General features: G+C 43.2%; 1 long non-coding RNA gene across 1 annotated transcript in view; it reads right to left on the bottom strand.

Moving 5' to 3' along the window:
• The window catches only part of LOC310851373, a 32835-nt gene extending 20252 nt beyond the window's left edge, over window positions 1–12583 (bottom strand). Inside the window, exon 1 of the long non-coding RNA XR_014567729.1 lies at window positions 12363–12583. This is a non-coding gene — a long non-coding RNA (uncharacterized lncRNA). The remainder of the gene's footprint in view (window positions 1–12362) is intronic.
• Between the last annotated feature and the right edge of the window lie 1915 nt (window positions 12584–14498).

Genomic DNA, 14498 nt, shown 5'->3' with positions numbered 1-14498 from the left:
GAAGAAGGGAAAAAAAGAAAGAAAGAAAGAAAGAAAGAAAGAAAGAAAGAAAGAAAGAAAGAGGAGCCCTAGCTTTGCCGACAAGGAAGAGGGGAGGTAGGTGAACACGGGAAGGCAAAGGACGCTGCGAAAAAACACGTGGCTGAGTCGACCAGAGCCTACCCCTCCATGCAAAGCCGCATGACAAAGGAGATCACAGAAAGGAAGAAACTACCCCCTTCTTTTCTCCTTTTTTCTATAAAAAACAACAACCAACAAACAAAACCCTTTTTTAACCCCTTCCTACCCCTCTCCCCCTTTTTTAAAAAGAAATCCTTTTTTATTCCCCCCCCCCCATATACCTACTTTTATCATTTTTCTTTTTAAAAGAGGGGCCACTGCTGCTGCAGCCACCCTTTATTTGAATCTTTATTTTTATTTCTATCTTTTCTACACACTATTTAAAGACACACTTTTCCACACACACACACCCTCAATTTAAACCTCATTTTATTTTCACCTCAAACTCCCCTCTTAAGAATTAAAATGGCAGTACCCAGAAAACAGCCCTGAACCATCACAGGCCATTTCCTGGGACTGCCACTTCGCCCCAGACTTTCCACTCTCTTTTACCTATCCTCTTTTACCTATACTTTACTCATTTTTATTTTCTTTTTTAAATAAAAAGCTCTATCTATCTATCTATCTATCTAAAGACAACCCCCTTTTTTTTACCTTTAATTCTCATTTTTATCTTTTACCTGTACATTTTTAATTACTTTTTTACAAATAAAAAATAATAACAATAATTAGGAGGAAATATTATTATCTATTTTATATTTTTTTTTATTTTTTTAAAACCACACATTTTTCCCCTCTCTCTTTTTAAAGCCCGTTCTTGTCTATTTGTTGGCTTGTTCTTGAGGGGGGAATCTTTCGCCCCCAGCTACGACCACAACTCTCTTTTAAAACAAAAATTTCCTCTAGATCACTGCTATTGTTACTGATACTCTCCCCCTCAACTCCCCCCTTTTATTTTTCTCTCCCTTTTTGCTCTCCCCTCTCTCTCTTCACCCCTCCTCATTTTTTCCCCTTATCCCACCTTTCATTTTCCATCCCCAATTTTTTTTTCTCTATCCCTTTTATTTTTTAAAATCAACCCCCCCTTTTTTAGCCTGTCCGTCAGTTTGTTTTTGAGAGGGGAGCCCTTTCCCCCCACCCCCTCTTTTAAAATAAGACTTTCCCCCATACCATTGCAGCAGCTCACCCTCCCTCCCTCCTCCCCTCTCCCCCTCTCTTTTCTTCTCCTTCCCTCCCCCACCCTTCCCCCTCCTCCTCTCATTCTCTCTCCCTCCACCCTCTCTCTATCCCCCCCTTCCCCTAAAGGAAACACATAAACACATTCATATCACCCTATCATAATTTGCCCCCTCATACTATAGCTAAAACTACTGCTGCAATCTAATACCTCTGATATTACTGTACCATCTCTCCTCTCTTTCAACTCTTTTTGTCTCTCTCTCTCTCTTCTCTCTTACTCCAATCTCCCCTCTCCCCCCGCCTCCCCCCTTCTTCTCTCTTTCTTCTTCTTCTTCCCTTTTCTCCCTCCACCCTTTACATATAGCCTATTTGTCTGTCTCTGTTTCTAAGCGCACTCCCAACCCCAATTTCCACCTTAACTGGACCCCAGTACCCCTTTTGGGTATATACAACCCCCTCCTAAACACATATTCCCCCTGGCCCCACCCCTCTAATCTCTTGCATCTCTACCTGCTAACCCCCCTCCCTTTATATGAACTGTCTGTCCGTTAGTCTACCCACCTCTGCTTACCTGCCCTCCCCCCCAGCCTCGGCGGCACCGCTGAGGCAACTACAGAAAACCCAAGAGAAGTTCTTAAAACACAGGCTAGAAGTGACACAAATGACCGCCTAATCCAAACGCTCTGTAAAAGCCACCAGCCAACAAAGCCTGATCAGCTCAACAACCCAACAATACCCCGGAATCACCACTGGCACAACTCCTAACCACCACACGCCCTACCCCAAGTGGACGCCAAGCCAACCTCAAACCAAAACTATCAGGGAGACTGAGATGACACCAACCAGGGAGATGGCAAACAATGCTAAGATGGCCACTCCCCTTCAAGATGATGACCACCCAATAACGAAACGAGATCTGAGGGAAATGGAAGCAAGATTAGAAGAAACACTGAAGGCCACAATGGCTCCCATGCAGGTACTAATCAACAATCTAACCTCCAAAGTGGAAGCTCTAGAGAACAAAAACCAAATGCAAGAAAAAATAATAGAGCAATACCGGGAGGAGAACGCACGTGTGAACAAGAAACTGGACGAACTGGTAAACCAAATGGAAGCAGAACACAGAGAGATGAAAATTAAGCAAGCCGACCTTGAAGATCGCAATAGACGCTGTAACATCCGCTTCCGCAACTTTCCTGAAAAAGCAGAGGATAAAAGCCCAACAGACCTAATTATACGCTGGCTGAAAAACACAATCCCAGGCCTGAAACTTGAGGCAGATGACTTGGAGAGGGCTCACAGAGCCCTAAAACCTATGCCAAAACTCAGCGCCCCCCCAAGAGACATCATTGTATGCTTCACGCGCTACAAAAAGAAGGAAGAGGTATGGAACAACCTCAGAAACTCAACCAACCTTCGATATGGAGAAACCCCCATTCTGGCCCTACAGGACCTATCTCAGGATACTCTAAACCGGAGGAAAAGCCTGCGCCCATGCACCCAGCGTCTCCAACAAGCAGGGATCAAATACCGATGGGGCTTCCCCTTCCGTCTCATTGTAACAACCAATACAACACAACACATGGTTACCAACATACCTGAGGCCCTGCAACTACTAAAGAACCTTGAACTTGACCTCCCACCGGAATGGCAACCGACAAACCCACCAAGTGACAGCCCCAACCACGAGGAAACAACAGCAAGCAACTGGACGACGGTACAGAGCAAAAAGAAACAACAGAAGCGGCAGAACAACGCAAACCAATACAGGCAAGCACAACGCTCAGAACCGTCCCGCCGGCCATACGACACAAGAAACCAGACCAAGATTAACCAAACCAATTAATCGCAGATGGACAACCCTACAACAACAACAACAACAACAACAACAACTGCAGCTGAATGAAGCAACTAGGGAAAAAAACCCCACAAACCGAAGGACTGGTGATTTCTCCCCCCCTTTCCCCCCCTCTCTCCCCCCCCAAAACATAGATTTAGTTAACACCATCAACATCCCCCCCAGCCCCGCACCCCCACAGAAACCCCCACCCCAACACCAGTCCAGACGACCTCAACCACATTCCCCATCACCCACACCTTCAACATCCTCATACTCCATACTAAGGAAAAACAACTCCAACCTTAATAACACAACCCACAATCAGGCTAAAATCTGATACCCAACCAGCAATATGGTGGCACCAGAGCGTACCAGCACCCACATCCCCACCCCAACACACCAACAATGTTGCTTATAACATTGGCAACATTGCTTACGAACCTTATACCTGACAGCGACGTTACAAAGTCACTTCACACTGTCTCGCTGATCACCCCCTATCGTAGACAACAGGGGGGATGGCCTGTCCTTGAACATGGCCTTCCACACCAGCTGAGACCTAGGACCAACCGGCTAAATGCCAGATGGCCCAAAATACCCCAAACAAACACCTATATGACTACATATAGGAAACTCCCTACAACTTACCCCCTACTCTTTAACCCAAATCTCACTCTACTCCCACTAGCCCCCCACCCACCACACCCTAGGTCAGCGCAACCCCACTGGTTCTGTAAACAACACGAAGAGAGAGACACAAGACAACCCGAACGGGTTGGCAGGGAATCGCCCCACATAATAGATAAGCAAGATGGCTAACCTAAAAGCAATTACATTAAATGTGAGGGGGCTGGGAAACCCCATCAAAAGAAAACGCATCACCTCATACATAAACACCATGAAACCACACATCACCTTCCTACAAGAAATACACAACCCACCCAAAGGCAGCAAACTCCTGAGCGACCCCCGCTTCAGTCAACAGTGGGTCGCACAAGGCTCAGGGAAAGCTCGTGGTGTAGCCATAATACTCAGTAGAGACCTGAACTTCACTGCCACAACAGTCCTCAAGGACAAAAAAGGCAGATTCATTTTCGCTAAAGGGACACTAGATGGCAAAATCAAACTGACAATCGGCTCCATATATGCCCCAAACACGAAACAATTAGAATTCTTCCAGAAGACACTAAACAAATTCCTCTCCTTCTCTGAAGGGGAAGCAATCCTAGGAGGGGACCTCAATCTAAATATGAAAGGTTTATCCCTGAAAGATATCCACCCCACAACCCCATGGGCAACCTTCCTCCAAAGGAAACCCCCAACAACTAGGAACTCTTACAAGTTACTAAAAATGCTAAAAAACAGGGGTCTGTACGACATTTGGGGTGAGCAAAACCCGGGAGACATCAGCCATACATTCCAATCAGGACGCCATGATACAGTGTCCAGACTGGACAGCATTCTACTCACACAGGGTCTGATCCCCTCAGTGGAATCAACAAACATAGGTAACATTAAAATCACAGATCACGCCCCAGTAGAAGTCATCGTTAAAATAGGAGAAGGAACACAAACCACCCCATCATGGTCCTTCAGTCCCATCCTAACTACAAACAAACAAATTAGAGAGAGCCTCACAAAAACCCTCCAAAACTACTTCAAGGAAAACGATGTAAACAATATAACAACCCCCCTCCTATGGGACGCAATGAAAGCGGTCACCAGAGGAGCTTGCATAAAAGAGAAAACATTCCTTAAAAAACAAACCTCCTCAAAAATTAGCAAAATAGAACAAGACATCACAGCCCTCTCATCACGCTACAAACAAACAGGATCTAAAAAACTCCTCAAACTTATAGAACAAAAAAGGAGAGAACTAGACTCCCTAGAAATTAACAAAACAATGATCAACATTCTATACTCTAAACAACGTTTCTACGAATATGGAGGGAAAAACTCCAGATTACTAGCAAATAGATGTAGGAAAAAAGCACTCAAAACAAGAATACACTGCATCACCAAAAAAGACGGCAACATAACATTCTCCCCCGAAGAAATAACCTCAGAATTTGCAGAATTCTACTCCAACCTATACACCTCCCATAACCCACCAGAGAAGGAAATCAGAACATTTCTAGCAGGACTGACCATGCCTACCCTAACTGATGAGGAACAGGAATTCATGGACAGCCCTATCACCCCAGAGGAAATAGATGCGGTCCTCAAAAACCTGAAACCACACAAAGCCCCAGGCCCAGATGGCTTCACAGCAGAATTCTATAGGAAATTCAAAGAACCCTTGATGCCCTACATGACCCGCCTATTCAACGACATCATAAAAGGGGCCCCCATCCCCAAAACCTGGACCCACTCCAAAATAGTCTCCATCCCAAAACCACTAAAAGACAGCCTCAAAGTAGAATCATACCGTCCAATCTCATTAATAAACCAAGACTACAAGATATTCACATCAATCTTGGCCAACCGCCTAAAAATCTTCCTACACAAGTTAATAGCCCCAGACCAGACTGGTTTTGTCCCTGGCCGCAATATAACAGACCCCATCAGGAAACTACTGAACCTGATCGAACACAGCAAGGCAACCAAACTCCCATTGACAATTATGTCCCTAGACATCCTCAAAGCCTTTGATTGCTTGGAGTGGAAATACATATTAGCAGTACTAACTAACATGAAATTTGGCCCCAACTTCCTACAAATCCTCAAACAAATATACTCCCAAGCCTCAGCAAAATGCAGAACTAACAATATGGATTCTAATACTATAGCTATCCAAAGAGGCACGAAACAAGGATGCCCACTGTCTCCCTTCTTATTTATCCTGGCTCTGGAACCCTTAGCAATCCGCATCCGAGCAGCCACAGACATCAAGGGAGTGGAAATAAAAGGCAGAACCTATAAATTAGGGCTCTTTGCAGATGACCTAATGGTCACAACACCAGACCCCATAAGCACAGCAACCTCCCTAATCAGAGAACTCAACACATTTGCAATGGTGTCGGGCCTACAGGTAAATTTTACAAAGTCAGAAGCAATGTGCTTCAACACCCCTCCTCACACCCAAAAAGAACTCACGAAGGTCACCAAAATAAAACTTTGCCACACCAAGTTCAGATACCTAGGGGTACAAATAACCAGAAACCTCAATAAACTGTACCTCCACAACTACAAGCCCCTGTGGCAACAAATTAACAAAGACCTAAAGAGATGGAATAACACGAATTTCACTCTCTCAGACAAAATAGCCATGATCAAAATGATCACACTCCCAAAACTAACCTACCTATTCCAAACCCTCCCAATCTGGATCCCCTCAACCCAACTTCGCAGTTGGCAGAGAAAACTACACTCTTTCATCTTCTCACATAAAAAACCAAGAATAAGCCCCAAATACCTGCACCTCCCCACCTCAGAAGGAGGATGGGGAATCCCCAACATAGAAGCATATTACAATGCCAACCAAATACGCCATATAATCCCATATATACTAGAAGATGAGACAAAACAATGGGTACACCTAGAGAGGGATACAATTGAAAACACCTGCACCACAACATACCCACTCCTCCCAAACAAACTAAAGAAAATTCCCACAACACTTAACAGGTACACACAGACCATGCTCAAAGCATGGAAAACACAAATAGGCAAACTATCCCCAACCCCATCCCCACTAATCCCCCTGGCGTACCACCCATTATTCTACCATGCAGCACAAAACCTCCAGACAAAAACCTGGCGAACCAAAGGCTTATATCGCCTAATAGACTTTTATAAAAATAACAAACCCTTGTCAACACAAGAAATACAAGACAAACTAGAAGACACCCAAATGACCTGGTTAACACAACACCAACTACATGCCTTCTTAAACAACCCAACAGTAAAATCAGCAGCAACTAGGCCCCTGACAACCTTCGAAAACCTCCTCCTAACAACAAAGGGAAATGGTAAAGGGACGGTATCCTCAATATACAAAATACTACTCCAAAATCCCGCAAATCCCCTAGACACAATCAAAAAACAATGGGAGAATGACATAGGCTATGAGATTAACCCCACTCAATGGACCAGAATGTGGTCTAAACCCCCCTTTAAATCCATATCAACAAAAAGAAAAGAACTCACACTGAAACTCACCTACAGGTGGTACCTAACACCAAGGAAACTAGCGCTAATACACCCAGGAACCTCACCAAAATGCTGGAGAGGGTGCACCTCCTCAGGCACATACCTCCACATGTGGTGGGAGTGTCCCAAAATTCAACTATTCTGGACAACAGCCATACAAGAAATATGTAAAATAACTAAGCAAGTAATAGACATCACCCCAGAATTGGCCCTACTAAACATCTTCCAAGACAACAATGCCCATTTACACCACAAAGAACTTATAACCCACCTGCTCTCAGCAACCAGAAACATCATAACCAGATACTGGAGAGACCTGTCAGGAGTAAGCATGGACCAATGGTACCAAATAGTATGGGAAACAGCCCTACTAGAAAAATTAACTAATAAACTGAAACTGACACGGGGACAAACAGAAGAAGACGCCTTCACCCCGGTATGGCTCCCCTTTATCACATACACAGCCCAACAGGACAATGACAATAATCCACCAACAGCATACAAATCAATATGGCTAACCTGATCCAAAACACCCACCCACCTCACTCACACATGAAAGATCACCACAGCCAATCACAAGCAAACAATCACACCCTAAGCCAACCCCAACCTCTCTCACCACCAAAGGAACACAAGTGAACAACACAAGCAATGCTGACACCAAACTCTACATACATTAAACATAATAGAAACACCGCCACCCGACCCCACCCCCATCCATCCTCCCTCTCCCCACCCCCCCTTTCTTTTTTCTTTCTGTTTTCTTCTCCCCCTAATGCCTCAACAAATGAAACGGATTTGTAAAAACGTTACATGGAAGAAGAAGAAAAAAATACGAGGCACTACACTTCTGTAAAACAAGAAAATCCTTAATAAAAATATTTAAAAAAAAAAAGAAAGCATGCCAAAGTGCAAGTAGATAAATAGGTACCGCTCCAGCGAGAAGGTAAACGGCGTTTCTGTGCGCTGCTCTGGTTTGCCAGAAGTGGCTTAGTCATGCTGGCCACATGACCCGGAAGCTGTACGCTGGCTCCCTCGGCCAATAAAGCGAGATGAGCGCCGCAACCCCAGAGTCGGCCACGACTGGACCTAACGGTCAGGGGTCCCTTTACCTTTATTCACAAACTAGGTGGCCTTAGGAAACGAGCCTCCGTACCTATGCGTAATAAGGGGCTGATAAGAGTGACCTGCCTTTCAGAGTTATTGCATGGACAAGCAAGATAATGTGTGTGAAGCGCTTTGAAAACTCTGAAGCACTGAATAGTGCTGAGGATTAATATTAATATTACTATGCTATAAATACAACATAAAATGCAGGTGAAGAACTATAGGAGGTGATTTCCACTTAAAAGAGGGGAGCAAGAGATCCATGTACTCAGAGAAAGCCTAGGAATATTTTACAGCAGACTTGAAATAGCTATCTGGATTTTAAGAGAGAGAGGCCAAGAGAGAGAGAACATAATTTCAAAATCCTTAGCTTATTTTTAATTTATAGTCCTTGGAAAAAAAAGAGAGTGGATAGCCCAATCATTTATATGCCTGGGCAAAAGCAATACATCTATATAAAAGTACAGTGATATATTTCTGTTGCTAGTTTAATGTGCTGCTCTGTGCCCTGCGTGTTCTGATTCATTGGAGAGCAGCAATCATGTCGACAGGAGCTGTTCTTCAGTTCCCATCAGCGACAACTAAAGGCCAATTCAAGGTTGTGGTGGGGTCATGAATCTAACACAGTCACTGATAGAACAATTTCCTTTCCACATGACACTGTCAGAGGGACACACCGGGAATATACAGTAAGAGCAGCCGTTGGTATCTATATCTTCTTTCTCTTCGCTTATCCACCCTACAACCTCTTTCTCTGCTATGAATCCACAGTGGCCTTGGGAAAACAGGGTTGGTTTAAAAAAAACCCTGGACTCATCCTGGCAGTTAGGGTTTCTAGGGTTGCCAACTTTAAAAAAACAACTAGTCCCCGTTTTTTGTGCCTTTAACAGCAGGTTGACATGCAGACACTTGCTGGTGCTAATATTTGTTTTCGTGCCAATAAGAGCTTCCCCTGCTGATTCCTGCAACTAAACTGCCTCTAAAGGCACAGGAAACAGTTTAAAGGCAAAGGACAGATAGTTTCTTCTGGTCAGTTGGCAATGGTACAGTTTACAGAAGCGATGCCCCACTATATAAACATATGTGAAGTCAATGGTTAAGAAACAGATTCACACCAACATTTTCTGTTGAGAAACAGCTGCACCACTGGCATGATCTATAGGTCCTAGAGTCAATACGATTATCACAATTTCTTTACATGTTTATAAATGTTAGAAAAATATATTGAACAAATGCTAAATACTGAACAAAGCAGAAATGATAAATAACTGCTTCAATTCAGCTCAGCTGCATGGTGCTTGTTTCCACTTGCTTCTTCTAGGAGCATGAATAAATCTTCCTGACTCCCTGCCCTGCCCTGCCCTTGCTGATCTGAACTGAGGTACTACATAAGACAAGGCCTGCTAGATCAAACCAAAAGTCCAACTAATCCAGCATTCTGTTTCCCACAATGACCAGTAAGCTGCTTCTGGGAAACTCAGAAGCAGGAAACAAAGGCAACAGTCCTCTCCAATTTGTTGTTCCTGGTATTCAGTGGACTATTGGCCCTGACCCTAGAAGCTCCAAACAGTCATTATGACCAATACTCACTTAATGATTTATCATCTTCCATAAATTTATCTATTTCTTTTTAAACCTAAACAAAAGAGAAAGCCAAAGGGCTAGTTAAAAATAAGTAAAAGAAATATATAAATGAAAAAGCATAAATATACTTAATGCAAAATAATGTGATATGTAACATTAACATAAAACACAAAAAATGTTCATACTCTTATCTATTCTATGACTATTATCATTTTGCTTTTTTATATTGTATGCTACATTATTTTGCATTAAGTGTTGTATGAATTTTTCTCGGATATATTACTTTTGGATATTTGTAATTAGCCTTTGGGGTTTTGTTTATAAGAGGCTTGCCTCTTATCTTTTTTAATGTTAATCCCATTTTAAAGTCATCAAAGTGCAGAGGTGAGAGGTCTATGATGTGTTTTTAATATGGAATATTTTTCTCTCTTTCATGAGTTTTCAGCCACTGAAGGCTGGGAGAGAATGAGCTGCCTGCCGTAAGGCCACTCAGTGGGTTTATGGTAGAGATGAAGTTTAATATGAAATCTACCAGAACTCTTTACGTATCATAAGCAGACAGAATTAGGTTCGTAGGTGACTGATGTAACAGACTACATCAAATTTTCAGCTTGAAACTCAAACTTCTCACCAATGATCTTAATAAAATCTTCATAACTCACTTTAGTTAATATCACTGAATTTAAAAAATGGAAGCACACTTTCATCCCTTCAGTGAGCAATGCCCTCCATTGAACTTTAGGTTGCAATCTCTCACAGACATATCAATAAAGGTAGAAAACTTAGAATACCAGTGGTTCCCCACCCAAAAAGAAAATAAATGTCTTGCATGACTTTGCATTCAGATTGTGGAATAAAAAAATCCAACTCCAGCCTTTTACAACTTGTTTTTGCTCATCAAGACATCCTTTAAAAGATAATTACCAAGTTATGACCATTATTATGAATAAAAGGCCAAAACCTGTTAGATGAAACAATGAAGAGAATATACACTCCACTTACACACTATCCAAGTGATTTACATTAAAGTGAAATACATTTGGCATCAAGCTTCCTAACCACCAAGAATCCAAAGTACTTCATATTAAGACAGTTACTGTCAGTGGGACTAAGGCCACCACAATACCCACTTAATTGGGAGCAAGCCCCACCGAATGCAATGAAACTAACTTTCCAGGAAACCTCCGAGTAGGCCAGAATTGGGAAACTCCAGCCTGTGGGTCTAACCCATCCCACCAGGCCTCCCCAATTGTCCTGTAAGACTATTTTAGGAAAGCCATGGCCACCTGCCCTACACCTGATATCATTTATGGCATCAAGTGTGGGGCAGGTAAATATGGGACTTGCTCTAAGGGGCCTTTGCCTTACTCAATAAGCACTGGAAATCTGTCTTCAATCCAAGGATTTCAATTTAACTAGATTGTGGACAGGGCTCTAAATGATTAGTCTAACTCAAACTAAAGGATGGCATGGCTCTGTTATGCTTGACTGAACTCTTATTGTCCAGTCATAGTATCACTGAGTTTTATAGATTATATGCCAATCTAATGATGCTGGAATGCATGATTACTATGAACAGCTGTTATGGTGGAGGGATAGGGTGGCAAACACATCCCACAGTTGTCATAGCTACTGATGAACTACTGCATATACCATTCACCTCTTACACAGGCCAAATTAATTCCTACAAATATCAGAAGTGTATGTGCAGTCGGCGGTGGGAGCCAGGTACATTTGCCCTGGGCCTCTGAAGGCTAAGCTGGCTGGACTTACATTGTTGTTTGAGTTTCTAACTTTATTCTAACAAGACTCTCTCCCCACCCCCACCCCCACCCCCCCACCCCGGCCTCAGACAAGCTCTTTACAGGCCTGGTGTCCTGTAAAAGAGAGTTTTTGTTATCAAGAGTGTAGTTATTTGCTAATGACACTGATTATCAGTGTTTCATCTGCAGGCTGAATCATTCTGAACCAGCAATCAAACCACTGGCTGGGATGTCTCTCTGGCTGTTTAGATAAATGAGGAAACCCTTTATTCGTTTTTTAAATATATTTTTAAAAGGAAATGAATTTTATTTAATTTTTGCAAGGAACACTGTTCACCGCAGCCCCCAAAGGATAAAATATTTGCATAAAGCTCAAGTCACTTTAGAGTCTGCTGCATTATGGCCCAAAGTCTGCAATACACACAAATATGTGTACTTTTCTTCTCTCTCTCTTTTGTGTTCTTTTGGGGGCAATGTGTGGTGAGAAGCAGTTGTGGGAGGCTGCACTATTGAGTCGAATGCCAGTGGATAGAATTGGCTGCTTAACCCTTTCCCCATCACTGAAAAAACCAGCCTAAGCACCCTGCCCCTCACTCCCCACCCACCATATATTTTACCCTGAGGAGGGGAAAGGAGTAATTTTCAGTTGAAAAATGGCTCAAGGGGAAAGCACTTACCATCTAGCAGTCTGTTCCTGCCACAGGTGCTCTGCTTAAGATTGCTGTTCTCCAGTGCTTTCATAGAGGAAAGTTGCAAGTATGAAACTAGCGTGCAAATTTCAGGTTGGCTCCAAGCAGTTTGTTGGGATCCAAACAAATACTGTGCAGCAATAATACAATGCTCCTCTCAGCCTCCCCTGCTTGCTAGTGTACTGCAGCTGGTTCCCAGGTATCCTGCTTACCTGTGTCAACAGAAAATGTGAAAAGCATACAGTATCATTAGATCTATATAGTTCTTTAGGGTGTTGAAAGTACCTCCTATACATAGGCTCAGTAGCCCTTATCCATAAGCCCGTATCCTGATGAGAGGCAAGGGTGGTTTTGCTTAGACAGAGAGACTGACCTGAAGCCAATTAGTGAGCTTGTGGCAGAGGCAAAACTTAGATCAAGAGACTTGGCTTTAAATTAAAAGCAAAAGTGGGAGGGGGGGAGCTCAGATAACTCATCTGTGGACAAATTCAATCAGGGTCATGTTTAGCTTTTCATTGCCTACAGGTGCTGTGAGTCCTGGAAGACCTGCTCCCTACCTTGTAGGCCTTTTCCCACCGGGGGGGGGGGAGGGGGGCCCTGACTGACTCCGGCTGCAGAAGCTGAGGCTACTGAACTGACTCCTGACCTGAGGTATTGCTTAGGGGGTTTTGTTGTGGGGGAGGGGTCCTGTTATTAATATTATTTTTTTGTATCTTTATTTCAGATCTTATGATTTATGTGGAATTTTTCAATTTGGTTGTGTACTTTTTAGAGTTTTTTTATTATTTATGGCTACTTTTTATGTTTGCAATCATGTAATTTTTTGTATGTTGTAAGCTGGGTTGAGCTTGCTTTTATAAATTTGGAAAGGTGGCATACAAATAAAATGATTGATTGCTTTCTCTTCTCTATAGTTGCTTGTCCACTCCCTGGACTCTTGACTCTTGCTGCTCTATTTAGAGAAGCAAAAGCATAGTCAGAGCAAAGTTGCTGTTGGAAGATGGCACAGAGCTTCTGCTGCTGCTTTCCAGGAGGGTAGACATGTTGATATGTATTGCTCAGCAGAGAGGCAGGGCCTTGTACAGGGCCAGGTCAAGACACACCTGAGGCGAATCAGAAAATGGCAGCACCCTGAGAATTGTAATTTGCGAAGAGTCATGCACACACACGACCCTTAACACAGGGAAGAGTCACTTGCTTCCTTTGCCTCCTCTCTCACACAGAAATCCTCTTACACTAAAGCTGGGAAGAAAGGGGGCATACCCTCCAACATTTTCCCAATGAAAATGGGGCCACCCTATTCATATCCATGTTGTTGTTATTATTATTATTATTATTATTATTATTATTATTATTATTATTATATTTATTTATTTATTTATTTATTTATTTATTTATTTATTTTTATTATTTACCCCACTCATCTGCCTGGGTTGCCCCAGCCACTATGGGTGGATTCCAACATATATTAAAACATTTTTTAAAAAACCCCACTATACAGGGCTGCCTTTGGATGGCTTTCTGATGAAAGTAGGGATGTCCTAAGGAAAAGTGGGACATTCTAGGATCAAATCAGAAACTGGGTCAGCTTCTGTAAATCCAGGACTGTCCCTGGAAAATAGGGGCACTTGGAGGGTCTGAGGGGGGTGATGGAAGGGGCCTTTTTTGGCAAAAGAATGGAGTAGGCGTTGGCACTAGAGAAGAGGGAAAGAGGAAAGGCAGAATGTGACAAGAAGGATCTGGAAAGGAGAAATGGGGAGGGGAGACAGTTAAGGCGGAAGGGGATTAGAAGGATGTGGAGATGAAAAGGAGGTGGGGGAGAATGAAGCTCCCTTAAAATATGTCAGGATGGAGGAGGCCGACAACTGCCTCAGTGCATTTGCAGGGGAGCTAGAGAAAAACGGGTGGCGGGGAGAAATAGAAATGCAACAACTTAAACAAACACAGGCTGTTGACTTCCGACTAAACACTGATTCTTTAAACTTTAATCCTTTTATGGGGGATGCTGTTTGTGCTGCTGGTAAACTGGCTGCAATGGCTTCTCCTCCTCCATCTGCTGCCCCTTGGGTGTCAATGGTGCTGGTGGCAGCTGGCTGAGGCCTCTTCTGGCAGCACCTGATGCTG

The sequence above is a fragment of the Podarcis gaigeae genome (assembly GCF_964106915.1).
Source record: "Podarcis gaigeae genome assembly, chromosome: 1".
Classification (NCBI taxonomy): domain Eukaryota; kingdom Metazoa; phylum Chordata; class Lepidosauria; order Squamata; family Lacertidae; genus Podarcis; species Podarcis gaigeae.
The sequence above is the reverse complement of the archived record's forward strand: the minus strand, read 5'-3'. Positions and strand labels throughout refer to the sequence as shown.